Source organism: Monodon monoceros, unplaced genomic scaffold (assembly GCF_005190385.1).
Source record: "Monodon monoceros isolate NGI ecotype Baffin Bay Population unplaced genomic scaffold, NGI_Narwhal_1 Super_Scaffold_1, whole genome shotgun sequence".
In the NCBI taxonomy this organism is placed as follows: Eukaryota; Metazoa; Chordata; class Mammalia; order Artiodactyla; family Monodontidae; genus Monodon; species Monodon monoceros.
Window position 1 is genome coordinate 69222030 of NW_021703765.1, and position 17400 is coordinate 69239429.

At 50.8% G+C, this 17400-nt stretch overlaps 1 protein-coding gene across 8 annotated transcripts in view; it reads right to left on the minus strand.

The window, feature by feature from the left end:
- Window positions 1-11428: 11428 nt before the first annotated feature.
- The window catches only part of SSH1 (slingshot protein phosphatase 1), a 68852-nt gene continuing 62880 nt past the window's right edge, over window positions 11429-17400 (minus strand). For 7 of the 8 annotated variants that reach the window (XR_003793344.1, XR_003793337.1, XR_003793334.1 and 4 more), the window contains 2 exons: window positions 16537-16632; window positions 15700-16406 (listed from right to left, as the gene is read on the minus strand). The gene's annotated coding sequence lies outside the window, so the exon portion shown is untranslated. Of the gene's footprint in view, window positions 11449-15699; window positions 16407-16536; window positions 16633-17400 lie in introns of those variants that run through there. The other variant, XR_003793336.1, reaches the window with a different exon arrangement.

The following is a 17400-nucleotide window of genomic DNA, read 5'->3' on the forward strand; positions in this document are numbered from 1 at the left end:
GAGCAACTAAGCCCATGCGCCACAACTACTGAGCCCACGTGCCACAACTACTGAAGCCCGCATGCCTAGAGCCCGTGCTCCACAACAATGAAGCCACCACAATGAGAAGCCCGTGCACCACAACGAAGAGTAGCCCCCGCTCGCCACAACTAGAGAAAGCCCGCGCGCAGCAACGAAGACCCAACGCAGCCAAAAATAAATAAATAAATTTAATTTAAAAAAATAGTATTTTTGCGTCTGTTCGTCAATGATATTGGCCTGTAATTTTCTTTACACAGATTGTAACGGAAATTATCTTGAGTGACAGGATTCCAGTTATGGTGAGTCTCCTTTTTCCATTTCCTGTCCTGTGTTTCCTACTTCTTTTGCAAACTGCATTCAACGGTATAAAATTGGAAAAAAAATTCTCTTTTTTGAAGGGGGAGGAGGAATTCTATCAATTCAAGGTGTTCTATCAAGACCCCAAACCCAATGTCACCTTTTGACAACCTCAGCAGAACCTAGCTGGAAGAATTTCCAGACGATGCTCCTGTGAAGATTTTTCAAAATTTAAACATGAATCTTGGCACAAAAAGTGCTCACTCATCCGCGTAAATCTCATTATTGAGATAGGAAACCTTGCAACTGTCTGCAGCGGCATGAGCTGCAGCTTCCAAAGCTCAACCTCCCAAATCAGATGCGTCAGACTCACACAAAAAGGGAATTAGTGTTCATTAGTAACAACAATAAAGGCTTAGACCAGAGGTTCTCAACCTGGGTCAGTTTTGCTCCCCACCTCCCCCTCCAAATGTCCCTCCACAGGGACATTTGGCAATGTCTGGAGACATTTTTGGTTGTCACAACTAGGAGGGTGCTACTGGCGTCTAGTGTGTATAGGCCAGGGATAGTGCTTGATATCCTGCAATGCACAGGACAGCCTCCATCCCAGCCCACAACAAAGAAATCTTAGGTCCCAGGAGTTGGTAGTGGTGAGACTGAGAAACCCAGGGCTCAGATATATGGAGCCTTATTAAGTCTAGCTGGGCTAGGGGCTTTATAGGAAAGATCTCGTGTAATCCTCACAGCAATCCTAGGAGATAGGGCCTATTACATGCCAATCTTACAGAAGAGGAAACTGAGGCTCCAGGAAAGGAGGGAACTTGAGATTATGACTCCATCTTGCAGAATCAAGATCCTAAGATCCTGCAAGCTGCACAGCGTGGTCAAAAATAAAAAAAAAGAATCAAGTTGAGTTTCTGACTTGATGGAAACAAAAGAAACCAATTGCAGGAAGGCCCCATGCTCCCACTCTCCAGCATCAGGGCTGCACTTGGAATTTCAAGGACACCGTGCTCTCCTACAGAATCAGGAATCCCTGAACACACAGAGAGAAGTCACACCAGCAGGGCCACGGGACCCCCTCTGTCAAGTGGTTTGGATTTTGTTCCCTTTCCATTTACAGGTTTTGATTGTAGCCCCCATTAGCTGCTGCCTTTCCCAGCAGAAAAATTGGGTGTAAGATCATCTCTCTCCCCGAGGAAGTGCACCTGCTTTTCTGAGAGGCGAGAATAGATGGCTTTTCCCAAAGGGATGCTGAGATGGGAGAACGAACGCTGTGAAACAAAACACAGACACTCTTGTCACCAAAATTGCGAGTAGCAGGAAGGAACCGTGCGACATGGGAGTCTAGGCAGCTCTCCCTCCGCGTGTGCATGATGCTGAAATTCTTAAGGGAATGGGTGGCAATAGCTTTTATTCAAAGCAAATGCTTTCTGGTTTCTACTCTGTGCCAGGCTCGACTGTGTTCAGTCTAGGACTTCAGATGACGAGCGTTTCTTTGAAAGGAGGCCAGACCTTCAAGGTGGGACAGGAGAAATGGGGTTTGTAACCCACATAGAGGCTTCTATGAGTCCCTATTCATGTCTGTACTGAACTACATTTTCTTCTGTGTTGGGAAAAGCAGCAGAAGGGAAAGCTATGAACGTGAGCTTTGGAATCAGCCCTGGGCTCAGAGTCCAGCTCCTTCACTCTAATTAGCTGTGTGGCTCTAGGTAAGTTATCAACCTCTCTGAACCCCAGTTCCCTCGTCTGGAAAGTGAGCATTGTTCACTCAACATGCTTTGAGCCCAGATGTGCCAATAAATGATTTCTATGATCTTAATTACTGTTCAAAATCCCATCATTTTTCATTTGTTCTTTCCAATATCTCTGCCAGGGCCACTGTGGTAGATTGTAAAAATGCAAATTATTCTCCTCCATCTAGCCATGCCCTGTGGAGCTAGCTGCTCTCCACTCTGGCTCTGGCTTTGACCATGTGACTGGCCTTGGCCAATGGGACATGAGCAAACCCAACACATGGAAATGCTTGAAAACTGTGTGGAGCTTGCCTTGTCTTGTTGTCCTTGGATCCCAGCCACCCAGGAAGAAGCAGCTAGCCTGCTTGATGGTGAGAGTCCCAAGGCTCAGACATCCCAGCCAGAAGCTGCCAACCACCAGACGTATGAGTGAGGACATCCTAGACCATCTAGCCATGAGCCAACCTTCCAGCTGACCACAGATGTAAGCACAAACCTACAGCCACCCAGCCCCCAGAATGGTCACCTAAATAATATATATTGTTTTAAGCCACTAACATTTTGGGATGGTTTGTTATACAGCAGTAGGTAACTGATACATAGCCCTCACCCTCCCACTTTCCAGACAAAGAAATTGAGGCTCAGAGAGGCTTGCCTGAGGTCATGGAGCCAACACACAGTCTCTTTCCCCTACACCATGCAGTGAGGCACCTTCTGACATCTCTGGCCCCCTGACGCAGGACCAACTTTTTTTTTCTTTGGCCACACCGTGTGGCTTATGGATTTTAGTTCCCTGACCAGGGATGAAACCCAGGCCCACAGCAGTGAAAGCTTGAAATCCTAACCTCTGAACTGCCAGGGAATTCCTATAGGGCCAATTACTGATAAGACAGCTGGCAGGGTGATAGCTGTGTTCACTGGGTCAGCTCAGTGGTCTGCTGGGAGAGCTGGGCCATGCCCTTGGCCTCATTAGCATGGAAGACCTGTAACCAGCTGCTCAGAAGCTCTGGAGAGATGTGTCTAGCCTGGTGCATGGGGTGGACACCCACACAACAAGCTAGAGGGTGTAAACTCTTCGAGACCCTACCATTCACCGGGGGACCCTCAGACGTTCACCAGTCCCCTCTGTGTCCTAGCCACCTCTTCTGTGTATCTGATGGCAGCATTAGGGGGATGTATGACCTTTCTAAAATATGTATGAATGAAAAAATACTTTGCTTGTACAAGATGGAATAAAATAGCAAAAAAAAGTACCCAGCAACTCCCTTTACAGGGCATAACCTATGTTACAGACTCTTTATGCGTTGCCTAATTTTATCCTTCCCTAAATCCCATCATGTGGATCTAAAGCTACAGAGTTAAAAGAGCACTGGCTGAGGACTCAGGTTGCCCGGGGTTTAAATCCTGGCCAGGCCTTTGACCAGCGAGAGATCTAACTTCCCTGTGCCACACCTTCCCCATCTGTAAAATGGGGGTGTGATAATAGCAGCTGCTTCATGGGGCTGGTGCGAAGACTAAGCGCATTAATGAATATAAAGTACTGAAAACAAGGTCCAGCACGTAGCTGGCACTCAGCGCATGCCAGCTGTCATCATTAACACTACTTTATGGATGAAGTAGTGATGAGGCTCAAAGAGGTGACTGCACTGATTAATTTCACTTAGCTAAGTCGATGGTGAGCCGAATCGTGGACCCTAGCCTAACGGACTCTGATGACAACTCCATCATTCCTGGAAGTTCCAGGACCATCTGCCCACCACCCAGGGTCCTGCCTCTGCAGCCAGAGTTCCTGCCCCAAAGTCAAATGAGGACTCGCTCTTTAAGTTCCTAGCTACACAAATGGATTGCAGGATGGTTCCTCAGAAATCCACACCCAGCCTTCAAAACCCAAGGGAAAGACCTTGTTACAACATTTATTACACTGCGTTGGAATAATTTGCTTTTCTGATCATCTTCCCTCACAGAGATAGTACCATATACTACGGGTCTCCCGTGTGCTGTGTCCATATGCAGACATTGCCTTATTTAATCTGCACCACCACCCAGCAAGGTACATTGATTATGCCTACTCTACAGGTCAAGAACTGAGGCTCTGAGCGGTACAGGCATTTGATCCACAGCACACAGTTGGGATTCAAATAGGAGTCTGTCTTATTTTGTGATGTGGGCTCATTCGAGGCACTGCAGGACCTTTTACTACCAACAGTAAGAAACTCAGTACTTGTTAGAAACAGACTCACAGACGTAGAGTACAGAGTTGTGGTTGCCAAAGAGGGGGGTGGGGGAAGGATGGATTGGGAGTTTGGGATTAGCAGATGCAAACTATTATAAACAACAAGGTCCTACTGTATAGCACAGGGAACTATATTCAATATCCTGTGATAAACCATAATGGAAAAGAATATGAAAAAGAATGTATATATATGCATAACTGAATCACTTTGCTGTACAGAAGAAATTAACACAACATTGTAAATCAACTATACTTCAATAAAATTAAATATATATATATATATGTGTGTGTGTGTATGTATATGAGTGTCGTATTTTGTGATGCAGGCTCATTTGAGGCATTGTGGGACCTTTTACTACCAACAGTAATAAACTCAATACTTGTTAATTCATGCCAGGATCCAGGTCCAGTACTGTTTCGTAGGCATATCTCATTTAATCCTCAAACCGCTGCAAATAAATACTATTATCTTTTCCTTTTAGAAGAGGAAACTGAGGCTCAGAAAGGTGCAGAAACCTGTCCTGCGTCACAAGCTTGTAGACAGGCTAGCTGGGATTTGAGCCCAGTACAAACTATAACAACTGTGGACTTTTTACTCCATCTGCTGCCTCTGTGAATAACTTCAAGCACAAAAACTATAACTTACACTCCTTCGAATTGTCTCAACAGTGTCTGAAATGCTAAATAAATATTTACTGAGCATACCAACGACTGAATGAATGAGCGCTTGGTTTCTCTACAAGCGCTCAGGCAGGTTCCTCGGGTCTGTGCATCACGTGGGGAATCTTTTGAGCACATGTGCCAGAGAAATGGAAGCCGCCTTGCTCATGATAACCCATATCCTGGTTGCATGACCTCTGATGAAATATTCCTTTGCGAGCCAGATGTTTTTGCTTCCACTCCTTAAAAAGCTTTTGAGAATTCAGAGAAAGCAAGGAGCAATTCACTGACAACAGACTGGGCTTTCTCTGCTGCCCGGCTCAGGTTATTAGATGGTTTAGCTGGCCACAGAAGCAAGCTGTGGACATCTCTCCCTGGAAGGGCTCACGGCCACAAATCAAAAACCAATCTTCACATGGGAACAGTTTGGAAAGGGCTGTTGGTCACGTACGGGGCTTTCCAAATGTACTCCACATGCCCAGAGCTGATAGGATCTCCTATCAAGAGGTCACTTTAGACCACCAGGTCAATTACATGTCAAAGTAAGTGCTGACAATCTGGCAATATAAAAAGGAAAGATGGGGACTTCCCTGGTGGTCCAGTGGTTAAGACTCCCCGCTCCCTATGCAGGGGGCCCGGGTTCGATCCCTGGTCAGGGAACTAAGATCCTACATACCGCAACTAAGCACGCGCGCCACAACTACTGAACCCGTGTACTCTACAGCCCGCAGGCGGCAACTAGAGAAGCCCGTGCACCGCAATGAAGACCCAGTGCAGCCTAGATAAATACATTAAATTAAAAAAAATAAAGAACGTGGTAGCTATACCCCAATAAAAAGTTTAAAAAATAATAAAAAGGAAAGAAAAAAATGGCATTCTGCATCATGAGTCTAAAGAACGCTCTGGTCTTCGGTTCAGTATATTAGTTATCTACGGCTGTGAAACAAATCAACCATAACGTATTGGCTTAAAACAGCAAAATCATTTATCATGTCTTGTGGGCTGGGGATTTGGAAGCAGCCTCCCTGCGTGGCTCTGGCTCAGGGCTTCTCATGAGGTTGCAGTCAGATGAAAGCCAGGGCTGCAGTCAGCAAAAGGCTTGCCTGAGACCCCACTCCCATTTCCAAGTTGGTCCACCTACATGGTTGACAAGCAGGTGGGGCTGTTGGTGGGAGGCCTCAGTTCCTCCTCAGGTCTGATTGAGTGTCCTCAGACATGGCGGTTGGCTTCCCCAGATTGAGAGATTCAAGAGACCAAGACAGAAGCTGCAATGCCTTTTATAACTTAGCCTTGAAAGTCACACACTGTTATTTCTGTCCACTCAGGCCAGCAAAATTCAGTATGGAAGGTGACATTAAGGGTGTGAATATTAGGAGGTGTGGATCGCTGGGCCCCCCCCCCCCCTTGAAGGTAGGCTGCCATTTCTGAGAACCAGGTCTAAGGAAAGACGGCAGGTGCTACAAATGTTTTAGGCACGAAGATGTTCATCACTGCGTTGTTTACAATAGTAAGAATTTGTAAACAACCTATGTGTCCTTCTACATGAGATTGGCTGAGTCGACTTCAGCACAGCCACACAACGGAATAATGATTACATATGTGCAGATGCCCAGAGGAAAACTGGGAAGACATCATCCCACTTTGAGCAATGGTTATTTCTGTGGGCGGGCATGGGATTGAGTCATAGGGGAAGAAAACTGAGGTTCAGGGTGTCCCAATGTGGGACTGAGTGAAGTAGGAAGGAAGCTAGCTCTTCATTTATAAATCCATCCTGCTGGGTTCTTTCTCCTCAACACCCCCAGAAAATTGAAGCTGAGGACCTTGGTTTCCGAGTACCTGTGTGGCTGAAACACCCTCTTAACCAGGCTATCATTCCAAACAGAGGTTTAGCAGCCAGCTATAGGGTTTAATCCCAAGTAGCAGACTGCCCAGCTAGATGTCAGGGGTCAGCTCTCATTCACTTCTCTAATCCTCTCTGTCACCTACACCAATTAAGACACTGAGGGCCCTCTCCAGCATCCAGGGCAGGAAGGGCCACAGGAGACTCCTTCTCCTGTTAATTACGAACAGACGTTCATCCCCTGCTCCCTCCCCCTCCACCGGTTCAGTGGAAAATGATCAGCCATTTTCTTGATCCCCCGACACATTAATTATCCAGGGATAGCAAAGAAAATGAGACCATTTCTGGAAATCTATGGCCCCATATGTCCCTATTTCCCTACCGCTCCTGGATCTCAAAAAGCTTTTAGTGGATGCAAATACAGGTTTCTTCCAGCCAGATTGCTGCAGTCTCCCTGCAGATCAAACTGAGTCCTATCCCAGAGCCTGGGACAATTTTATCCCTAAAGAAGAGGCTGATAGGGTGAGAGAATTGGATGCCAACTCTTCCTCTGCCTCCGTCAGCAAACCAGAGGCGACAGCGAAAACGAAGAAGCCTTCCTGCTATAATCTGGACACAGATGAAGCAGTTTGGCAAATGAGCACAGGTTTTGGCAGCAGACAGACCCCGTTTTGATTTCCGTCTCTGCCAAAGACGTGCTGTGTGGCCTGGGGCAGGTCACTTTGTCTCTCTGTGCCTCCCCTGCAGCACTTTAAAAAGGGTAGAGTAATAAGGCCTACCTCTCATGGGTGCTGTGAGGTGCAACGAGATCACATTTAAATGCCTTGCAAAGTGTATGGCACACGATGAGAGCACAGTGAATGGTCGTCAGGATTATACTGTTGGATTATACAGTCACAGGACACCATATTCGGGAATGCGGTGACGACAGGATATATGTGTTGTAAGTTTGGAAATACCAGCACTAAATGAGTGGCATTCCTTGCTCCTTCTCTCTGGCTAAATTATTCCCACTTGGAAATCATGCTGCTTGTTTATCACTTTGTGGTTTGTTTAGCCCCAAAGGAGGAAGAGTGGGGGATGCACCCTGGAGTCAGAGCCAGGGGGGCTGGACTCAAGACCAGGCCCTGCCGGCCTAGGCGGACCCGGTGTGGAATTAGGAGAAGGTGCCCAAAGTGACGGGGGCAGATTGCTGAACCCCCCTGACCTCAGTTTCTTCACCTCCGAAATGGGGTTAAATAAGACACAGCCACCTTGCTGGGACGTTCAGATCAACTGTTGGATCTGGTGTAGACGGTCAAACAGGTTTCAAACCCCAATTATTGGACCTCACTGAATTAACTGCACCTGCTCTTCCCCCAGTCTTTAGCACCCCATCCCCATTTCCCCTTAACCTGTGACCAGGCTAGGGTTTTTCCCATCTCCAGGAAAAATTTCCCTTCCCCCCACCCAGCATCACCTTCAGTAACAGCCTTAACTCTTTCACCAACAAGCTTCTCAAGAATTGTAGCGACTTCGGGCAGGTCACTTTGTCTCTCTGTGCCTCCCCTGCAGCACTTTAAAAAGGATAGAGTAATAAGGCCTACCTCTCACTTCCGGTCGGCCAGGCCAGCTGTCGCTGTCCTCTTCTCTTTCTCCCTCCCATTCTCCCGAATCTTCTCTTCCCAAGGTCACCAGCAACCTGGCTGCATCCAGGGCCTGCTGGTCCTGGTTGACAGGTGCCCGGTGATCCTGGCCCTTTCGGCACTGCTCACCCCTGGCTTTGCTGCTGCTCCTCTGGCAACCTCTCCGATGTCAGCATCTCCAGGGCCCTCCTCCGGCCCCTTCTTCTTGTATCTGCATCCTCTCTCAGGTGTGCCCATCTATTCCCAAATCTCCACCTAGCCCACACCTCACTGCCGGCCTCTGGGTCCAAATATCCAACGGCCTCCCGGACACCTCCGTGTGGCCACTGCACCAGCACCCCAGACACGAGCGCGTCCTCGTCCCCCACACCCACCTGCCTCCCTCCTAGGTTCCCATCTTAGGCAACAGCCCCGCCATCCAGTCAGCTGCCCAAGCCAGAACAGAGGTGCCATCCTTGGCTTTTGAACCAGTCACCACAATCTATCAATTCAGCCTCCTGCTGGGCTCCTGAGATCATCCTCTCATCTCCATCCCCATCACCTCACTCTCATCCAGCCCATGCATCCATTCAGTGGGCTTTTACTGAGCACCTGCGGTGTTTCTGGCACCATGTCAGGCGCTGGCCACCGGCATCTCTCACTGGATTCCCGGCACCCCGTCTTCACTGGTCTCCTCCTCCAAAAACATTTTCTACCCAGAACCCTGAGTGATCTCTCCAGCACAGTGCTGTCCATAGAACTTTCTGCAACGGTGAAAATGTTCTATATCTGTACTGTCCAATATGGTAGCCACATGTAGGCACTGAACACTTGAAATGTGGCTAGTGCAACTGAGGAACTGAATTTTTAATTTAATGAGCCATGTGTGTATTAGTTAGCTTGGGCTGCCATAAAAAAAATCATACTGGGTGGCTTAAACAAAAGAAATTTATTGTTTCACAGTTCCAAAAGCTGGGGAGTCCAAATTTAAGGTGCCAGCCAATTCAGTTCCTGGTGAGACCTCTCTTCCTGGCCTGTAAACAGTGTCCTTACATGACACAGAGAGAGAGAGAGAGAGATCTGTGTCTCTTCCTGTTCTTATAAGGGCAACAGCCCTATAGACTTAGGGCCCCACCCTTACAACCTCATTTAACCTTTATCTCCCCTCACAGGCCCCATCTCCAAATACAGTCACGTAGTGACTTAGAGCTTCAACATGACTTTGGGGGAGGGCGGCACAAATACTCAGTCCATAACAATGTGGCTAGTGCTACCATAGTAGACAGTGTGGCTCAGGAGGGAAAACCAACCATGTCCTTCCACAGTATGCAACCTCCTTGGCTCCCCAGCTCCCTTGGGATGGAGTCCAGACCCCTGACAATGGCCCACAAGTCCCTGCAGGGTCTGCACCTGGCCCATAGCTCTAGGCTCTACCTGTTATACTGACTGCTTAGAGTCTGTAGAAGCCAGAGTGCTGGCCTCCACCTCTGGGCCTCTGCACCAGCACCTCCCTCTGCCCAGAATACTTGTCACCTCCAGCTGCCCACACACCCCCACTTCTTCACCTCACTCTGATTCCCAAGTCGGGGGTCCCTGTTTAGACTTGTGTGAGGGGTCCTCCTCCATCGTGTGTGGAAGGTTTGGGTCACAGACAGGCTGGGCCAGTGATGCAATGTCCACATCAGCTGTCCCTCCTCCCCAGGATGTTCCCCGGGGATAATGCAGAAAGGTGGTCTCAGCGACCTGAAAGTGGTGACCAGAAACAGGAGCAAGGACCCCCTGGCCATTCCTCTGAGAATCCAGCCCTTGCAGGGTTCAAGGAGATGATCTGAGGAGGCGGTGTTTCAGTGGAAAGAGCAAGGGGCTTTGAACTCAGGCCTGCGGCAGGGGGAGGACCCTATTTCTGCAACTGCCCACTGTGCTGGGCCCTATTTCTGCAACTCTCTTCCACCCACTCACGACCCTCTTTTCTTTGGGGAGGAGGGGGAGCAGCGCGTGTGGCAAGCGGGATTTTAGTTCCCCGACCAGGGATCGAACCCACGCCCGCGGCACTGGAAGCACGGAGTCTTAACCACTGGACCGCCAGGGAAGTCCCAGGACCCTCATTTTCACATCAATAAAATGGGGTAACAACACCTCCCGGGGAGGGTTACTGTGAGAATTCAATAAGGGAAAGGAGGTTTGTATGGACCAGGCAGTGTTATTATAATCCCGCAACCTTTCACAAAATGAAGTCTTGTCTTCGAGTTTTATGGGTGGAAGGTCAAAGTCCAAGCCTTGGTGGCAGAGATAAGGAAACCGAGGGTCAGAGAGGGCCAGGAGTTTGCCTAAGTCACTAGCAAATGGGCAGCAGTACTGAAAATGCAGATGTGAGGATGCCCCCGAGGGATAACTGTCCAGTCTGCAGGTCCGATGGAGCGGAGGGACACCCCCAAAGGTGCTCACCTTTTCGAGTGGGGGGGGTTCTGCCTTCCTCCTTTCGGACCTTGGTACTAGCGGGTCCTTCCGTGGGGAATCGGAGGCAGAGATGGCTCCCGAGGTCCCCCGCGGGGCGCACTGGAGATGGTGCACCTGGAGGCCGGCAGTCACGCTAGAGGCCGGGGGCTCCGGGAGGCCCACGCAGCGCGCACTCCCCCGAAGTCCTTACGCAACAGCCGGTGCGGGTCCCGGTGGGCGTCTGCGTGGGGTCGGACGGCAAGGCTCCAGCCACACGCTGTGGGCGGGGCCGCGGGAGGCAACGCCCCGCTTCCACCTCCCCGAGCACCTCCTTGCCCCGCCCCGCCCCGCCCCGCCTCTGGGAGCTGCAGAAGGCTCCTTGATGGTCATTTGCCACCCCTGGGAGGCTTCTGGAACCGGGGGTAGGTGGATAAGGGTAACAGGGCTCCCCCTCCCCATACTTTGTGAGCATCTAATAACAGCCCAACCCTAGATGCTACTGACCTTGTGTCTTTCCCCTACCTCTCCTCCCAGGGTGGGGGAGGCGACTGAACTCCCCAAACCACGGAACTCAGTGTCCTTCGATTGTCCACTGCCTCTTCCTGCATTCAACAAACAGATCTGAGGCTGAAGTCAAGACCCTTCTTCCCACCACTGTGTGCTTTGAGCAAGTGACTGCCCCTCTCTGAGCCTCAGTTTACTCATCTGTAAAATGGGGATGACAGTAATACCACTTTCATCGTGGTATTTCAGGATTTGATGAGAAAAAAAGTAGGCCCTCAGCAAGGGAGTCTGTTATTGTTGTGCTCTCCTCCACTCCCCCCAGCCCCTCAACCCAGGAGCCCCCTGCCTGGTCTACCCAGACGCCCAGCCCTGCTGGTTATTTGGGGTTGCAGAGGGAGAATGGCTAAGGCCAGCGCTGGAACCAGCAAGATATAGGCTCTGCTACGTTGGACAAGACACTGGCCCTCTGTGGGCCTCAGTTTCCCCATCTTTGCAAGACAGGAGCTGTAAAAACTGAGAGACAGCAGTGCCTGGTGCATTTATGGAGTGCCGACGGTATACTCCACACTTCACCTGCTTCCTAACAACCCTAGGGGGGTGCCAGTGTCAGCAACAGCCCCATTGTACAGGAAGGGAGGCTCAGAGAGGTGAGGTGACATGTTCACAGTGACACAGCTAGGAGTAGGGGTGCTGGGCTTGAAGCCTCACTCTCCGGAGGACCTTGGGCCCCTGGGAAAGCAGGGCTAACTCTGGAGGGACTTCCTCTCCCCCTCCCTCCTCCCTCTTCCCAGCCTCCACTGGGAGGTGTGCCCTGGAGGAGCAGCTGCCACCCCACCTCCACCCGGATCAGCACAGAGGCAGGGGCAGGGCTGGTGCTCTGTCTCCACCTCATCGGAAATGGGATGGAAAAACACAGGAGAGTCGGCCTGGAGGGGAGGGCGCTCAGGAGCTGGCGCTGGCTCTCTGGGGCTGCAGCACAAAGAACTGAAACAAGATTCAGTTCCTTCGGGCATCTGAGCACCTACTGTGTGCCTGGCACTGAGTGGGGCCCGAGGGGCGGGTGGGAGAGTAGGAGCCATCCCTGCCCGCAAAGAGCTCATTCTCCATCACACAAGCTGTCTGCTATTTCACTTACTATAGGGGACTCACTATGTCCCTTCATTCACCACCACTGAGCTACGGGTGCTGTTATCATCCCCACAGGATGTATCTGGAAAATGAAGCCCAGAGAAGGAAAGTGATTTGTTTGAGGTCACATAGATAGTCCATTTCGAAGCTGAGAGTTGAATCCTTTTTTTCTCTACAGTGCTGTTTACTGAGCCTCAATTGTTTCTCTACAGTGTTTACTGAGCATCTACTATGTGCAGTCATTGTAGGTCATCTCCAACCCTCCCCACAGAGGAAACCTCAGAGTGGTTAGGTAATTGGTTCAAGATCACACAGCCAGGAAGTGGCAGAGGAATGATTCAAACTCAGGCTTGATTCTCCCAAACTTCTCCTGGCCTGAGAGGGGGAAAAGAGATCAGCTCCACCATTCATTTGTTTATTCATTCAACAAATATTTATTGAGCATCTACTCTGTCAGGTACAGGCACAGGGTGGATCACAATAAACCTGCCCCAGCCACTGCGCTTAGGGGGTCCATGGTCTTGAGCATGCCCATGGGGTACTCGGACAGAAGAGCCACCTCTTCCAGAATTGGGGCGGGACGAGGTGCTGCCAGGGATGGCTTCCTGGAGTTGGCTCTGGAATTCTGTCTACCTTCTGGCTGGGCAACCTGGCCCCAAAGTCATTTACCTTCTGAGTGTCTTCATCCGAAAAATGGTGACAAAGTCCACCTTGTCCAGTGTGGCTCAAGAAATGTCACCTGTCATTACTCACATTATGGTCCCAACTGAGCCCTCACGGCAGGGCAGAGAAAGTGGGCAGGGAGGGAAGGGGTGTGACACCACTGAGGTCTAGGCCCTGGTTGGGGACAGGCAGAGGGCGCCGAGACCCTGGGAGCCTAAGAACACAGGGCAAACCAGTGAAAAGAAACCCCAAAGGCCTCAGACAGGGAGTGGCTGCAGGGAGTCTAGGGCCAGGTCTGTGACCTCGGGGGGACCACTGGGACCTCCAGCAGGAATGAGGTCAGGGCTGGGGCCCTGTGATTAGATGGGAGGAAGGGACCCCCCAAGATGTTCAAGAAGCAGCAGAGGGTGGGGGTTTGGGAGGGTGGAAGATTCTGGGCTTAGAGCTCTAGTGTTGGTATAACCTGGGTTCAGATCCCATTGGGCACTCATTATGGGACCTTAGGCAGGGAATGTCACCTGTCAGCCTCAGCTTTCTCCGCTAGAAAACGTGTTTCTAATCCCTGCATGGCCAGACGGAATCGGATCATGTTAACAATTGTTTTATCTCTCAGACGTGTGTGCAGCGCGCACTGTGAGTCAGACGCTGCTTGCACGCACTTTCTGCCTGCGTAGCTTTAGTGAGAGGTACGCGCTCCTGCCACCACGAGGGCAGCTATCGTCACTCCTCTACGTCACGTGACTGTGTTACAATGACTGCGCTTGACTTCCGAATCAGGAAAAATGACAATACCAACCAGGAAAGCAAATTCCATTTGGGGAGCAGGCCAGAGCCTGGGGCAGCTCTGGGAGCCTGGCTGTGGGCTGGACCAGGATAAGAATTCGGGACGGCCCGGTCCTGCCAGGGCTGTTCTCCAGGACCTCCAGGAAGAAAACCAAGAATTGGGAACTCTCCTCTATGGGAAATCTGTCTGTCCTGGAAGAGGCCAACTCGCGTGTGTGCGGGTGTGTGTGCCTGCGTGTGGGTGCAAGTCTGTGCGTACGTGTGAGCGGCGGCGGGGTGGGGCGATGTCCGGGCCCTCACCCGTCCGCAGCCCCGCTGCCAGCCGCCAGCCTCAGCCATCTGTTGTGGCAGATGTTTGGCTGTGCCATGGCAACGCCAGAACAGGATGTACCTCTGGATTGCAACAGGGACAAGCCCGCACTCACAGGCCGCCCACACCGTTCCCTTCCCCAAAGGCCTGTTGCAAAGAACCATTTGGTCCAGGTCGGAGACAAATGGTGTTTGTATCAGGAGACAGGCAGAGCTGGCATCCTCCGAGGGGTCAGTGGCAGGGGAGGAGGAGGGCGCATGTGCACAGCCCAGCTGAGTCCCTCCTCCAGTGGGCTCGTGTCGGCTTCCCTCTGCCCTTCAGAGGATGCTGAGGAAGCAGCGTGGGAAGAGCAGCTGCCGTCAGCAGGGCTGGTCTGTGGGCATCGGATCACTGTCTTTCCCACGATTATAGCAACTACTCACGGAGGGAGTGCTTTGTGTCGGGACTCGTGCTCAGTACTTCATCTAGCAAATAATATCTACATTCACGCGCCTTCACTGTGTGCTGATGACACAGCGCTGATCTTTGTAGCAGCACTATGAGGTCATTCCTGTTTTTCAAATGAGGAAAAGGGGGCACAGAGAGGTTAAGCTAGTGATCTGGGTCACAGAGTGGGTGAGTTAGGGAGCATGACCCTGGGCTGTCTTTCTCCAAAGCCCTTGATCAGCGTGATGACGCTGCCAGGACCGGCGACATAATTTGCAGGGCCCAGTGGGAAATGAGAAGGCCTGGCCCTCATTAAAGAATTAAAGACAGTGACAGCAGAGCATCGACCAATCACAGGGCCCCTGTGAGTTCAGAGTCCTGTGCAGCTGCCCAGGAAGCCAGGCCCCAAGTGCTCAGGGGGTGGGCACTGTGGCCTGGAAAAGCTCACATGCCAGGACAGTGAGCCCCTACCTGGCACCCCTGAGCCTCAGTGATCTGAGCGCAATTTCTGTTCCAGGGGGCCCATGTTACCCCATCAGAGGGGAGAAGAGACCCTCCCCGCAAAATGCTGTGCTGAATTCCCTAGAACCATGAGCCTGGGAGCTTGGAGGGCAACTTGTAGCTCAATGCCAAAGCAACCTTTTATTAAATCTTTACATTTTCCTTTTTAAGTATGAAAGTAACATAATAATCCTGTTGCGGAGATTTTGGAATAGATATAAGCAAAAAACGTCCACCTCGAATCCTCCCCATCTAACCCCATTGCTGTTGGCAGGTGGTGTATTTCCTTCCTAGCTTTTACAGATGGGCTTTCCATCAGGACTGCCAGGGGGTGAAACAGACGGGCTCCTCTTTCTCTCGGGCAACTGGCACATGGCAGGAGCACATGAATGGGAGAGGATGACGGAATGGATGGATGTTACAAAGGGGCCTGGTCTGGATGACCTTTCAGATTCTTCTGGTCTCTAAAAACTCAGGATTCATTGATTCCTGCATAGTAAATGCCTGGTGTTGACCTAGGGCTCAGTCCAGTGTGCCAAGCCCAGTGTGCTGGGGCCCCAGAGGTGTCTGATTCATGTCCCTGTCCCGGGAGAACGTGGTTTAGGCGGTCATGGGTGTCCCCAAGCTTTCCCAGCCTTGGTGAATGAAACTTGGGCCCCATTTTCACAGCATATTTCGTTCATTTACTCTCATCTGATATTTACTGAGTGCTTACTATGCACTAAGTACATTAAGGGCTGTCTTCTTTGGAGAGAAGATGGTGGGGTAGAAAGTGTATGAGTTTGGAGTCAGGCACCCCAGGCTTCTGTCCCTTCCTGGCTGTGTGGCCCTTATCCAGGTGACCTAAGCTCTCTGAGCTTCCACCTCTTCGTTTGTAAAACAGTCACATCTACTGTGAGGATCAACTCAGCAACACACATGAAACACCTGCGAGTAGTAGATGCTCAGTGCAGTTTACTTCTTTTTCCCCTCCCTCCCCTCCATCCCTCCTGCCAGTACCAACAGTTAGAGCTGCCACTGACTTACTCAGCAAGTGGTGTGCCAGGCAGAAGAGGTCTGCATACATTATCAGCTAATTCTCCAATTATTGCCCCCTTGAGGTAGGTAGCATTGTCCTTCACCCGTTGCGACATCCTATTTCAAAACCAGAGGGAGCTCGGCACCTCCAACCGCTTGTGGGAGAATCTATCTCTTAGGGTCAGATTCCCGTGCATCCTTTTCTGTGCTGCGGTTTCTGCTCACGCAAATGCTGACACTTGACTTGCTGAAACCGTTTACAAAAAAAGGAATTTGGGGCTAAAACGGGACCCTTTGCAAGTATACTTCAGGGTGCATAAGCAGCTCCCCTTTAAAGGCAAAATACGATGAATCCGACTTGGGGGAGGGAAACACACCTTGTGCCGCCCGGATAGCCTTCGGAGCACGAAGTGGGTCAGATTTCCCAAGGGCTGGAGGCTTCATTTCTGACTCGGATGTTTTCTTGCTGGTACCTACAGGGAGATCAGATGCAGCTTCAGCTTGCTGCTTTCTACTTCTGGGGTGGGGGGCAGCTCCCAGAGGATTTCAGGTGGGGAAGGAGCAGTACCTCCTGGCTTCACCACTTTTTAGATGTAACCTTGGACAAATGACTTACACTCTGCAGGCCTGATTCTTCAACTGTAAACTGAGGGTAACGTCAACAGGGCCTTTGGAGGATTCAGCGGGATTCTTTAAAGTGCTGGGTACGCGGAAGGCTCAGAAGTGTGGTTCTGCTCCCTCGTTGAGGGCGCAGGGGTGGGTGAGTGGTGTTTTCTGGGCAGAGCTCGCTTTGTGCACTGCGGCTGGACACCTTTGGAAAGGGCTTTCCTACCATGAAGTGAATCCTTTTGAAATGCCACGTTGTCCTCCATGGTCTGCTTTCTGGAACCTCTTCCAAGCATCTTGCCAAGAGGGGCCTCCCCCACCCCCACCCCCCAGCATGCAGCTCCTCCCCTGCACAACCACGCCCCCTGCCGGCGAGACCTGGGATCACATTCAACCTCAGGATTGCTACTAGGAGGACGAAATCAGGATCAAAGCAGTCAGTTATAGGAAGGTTCTCCGAGGACCTGAGTGAAAGAGTATCTGATGATCTGGGAACACCCACATTCTGCAAGGGCGATGTGGGTGGGTGTTGTCTCCAGAACGCATGTGTGGAATGTGATTGTAACTAGCAAAGGGAAAGCCTACTCAATTGCATCACGTTCTTATTTCAGTGGTTTCTAAACATGGCATCAGAA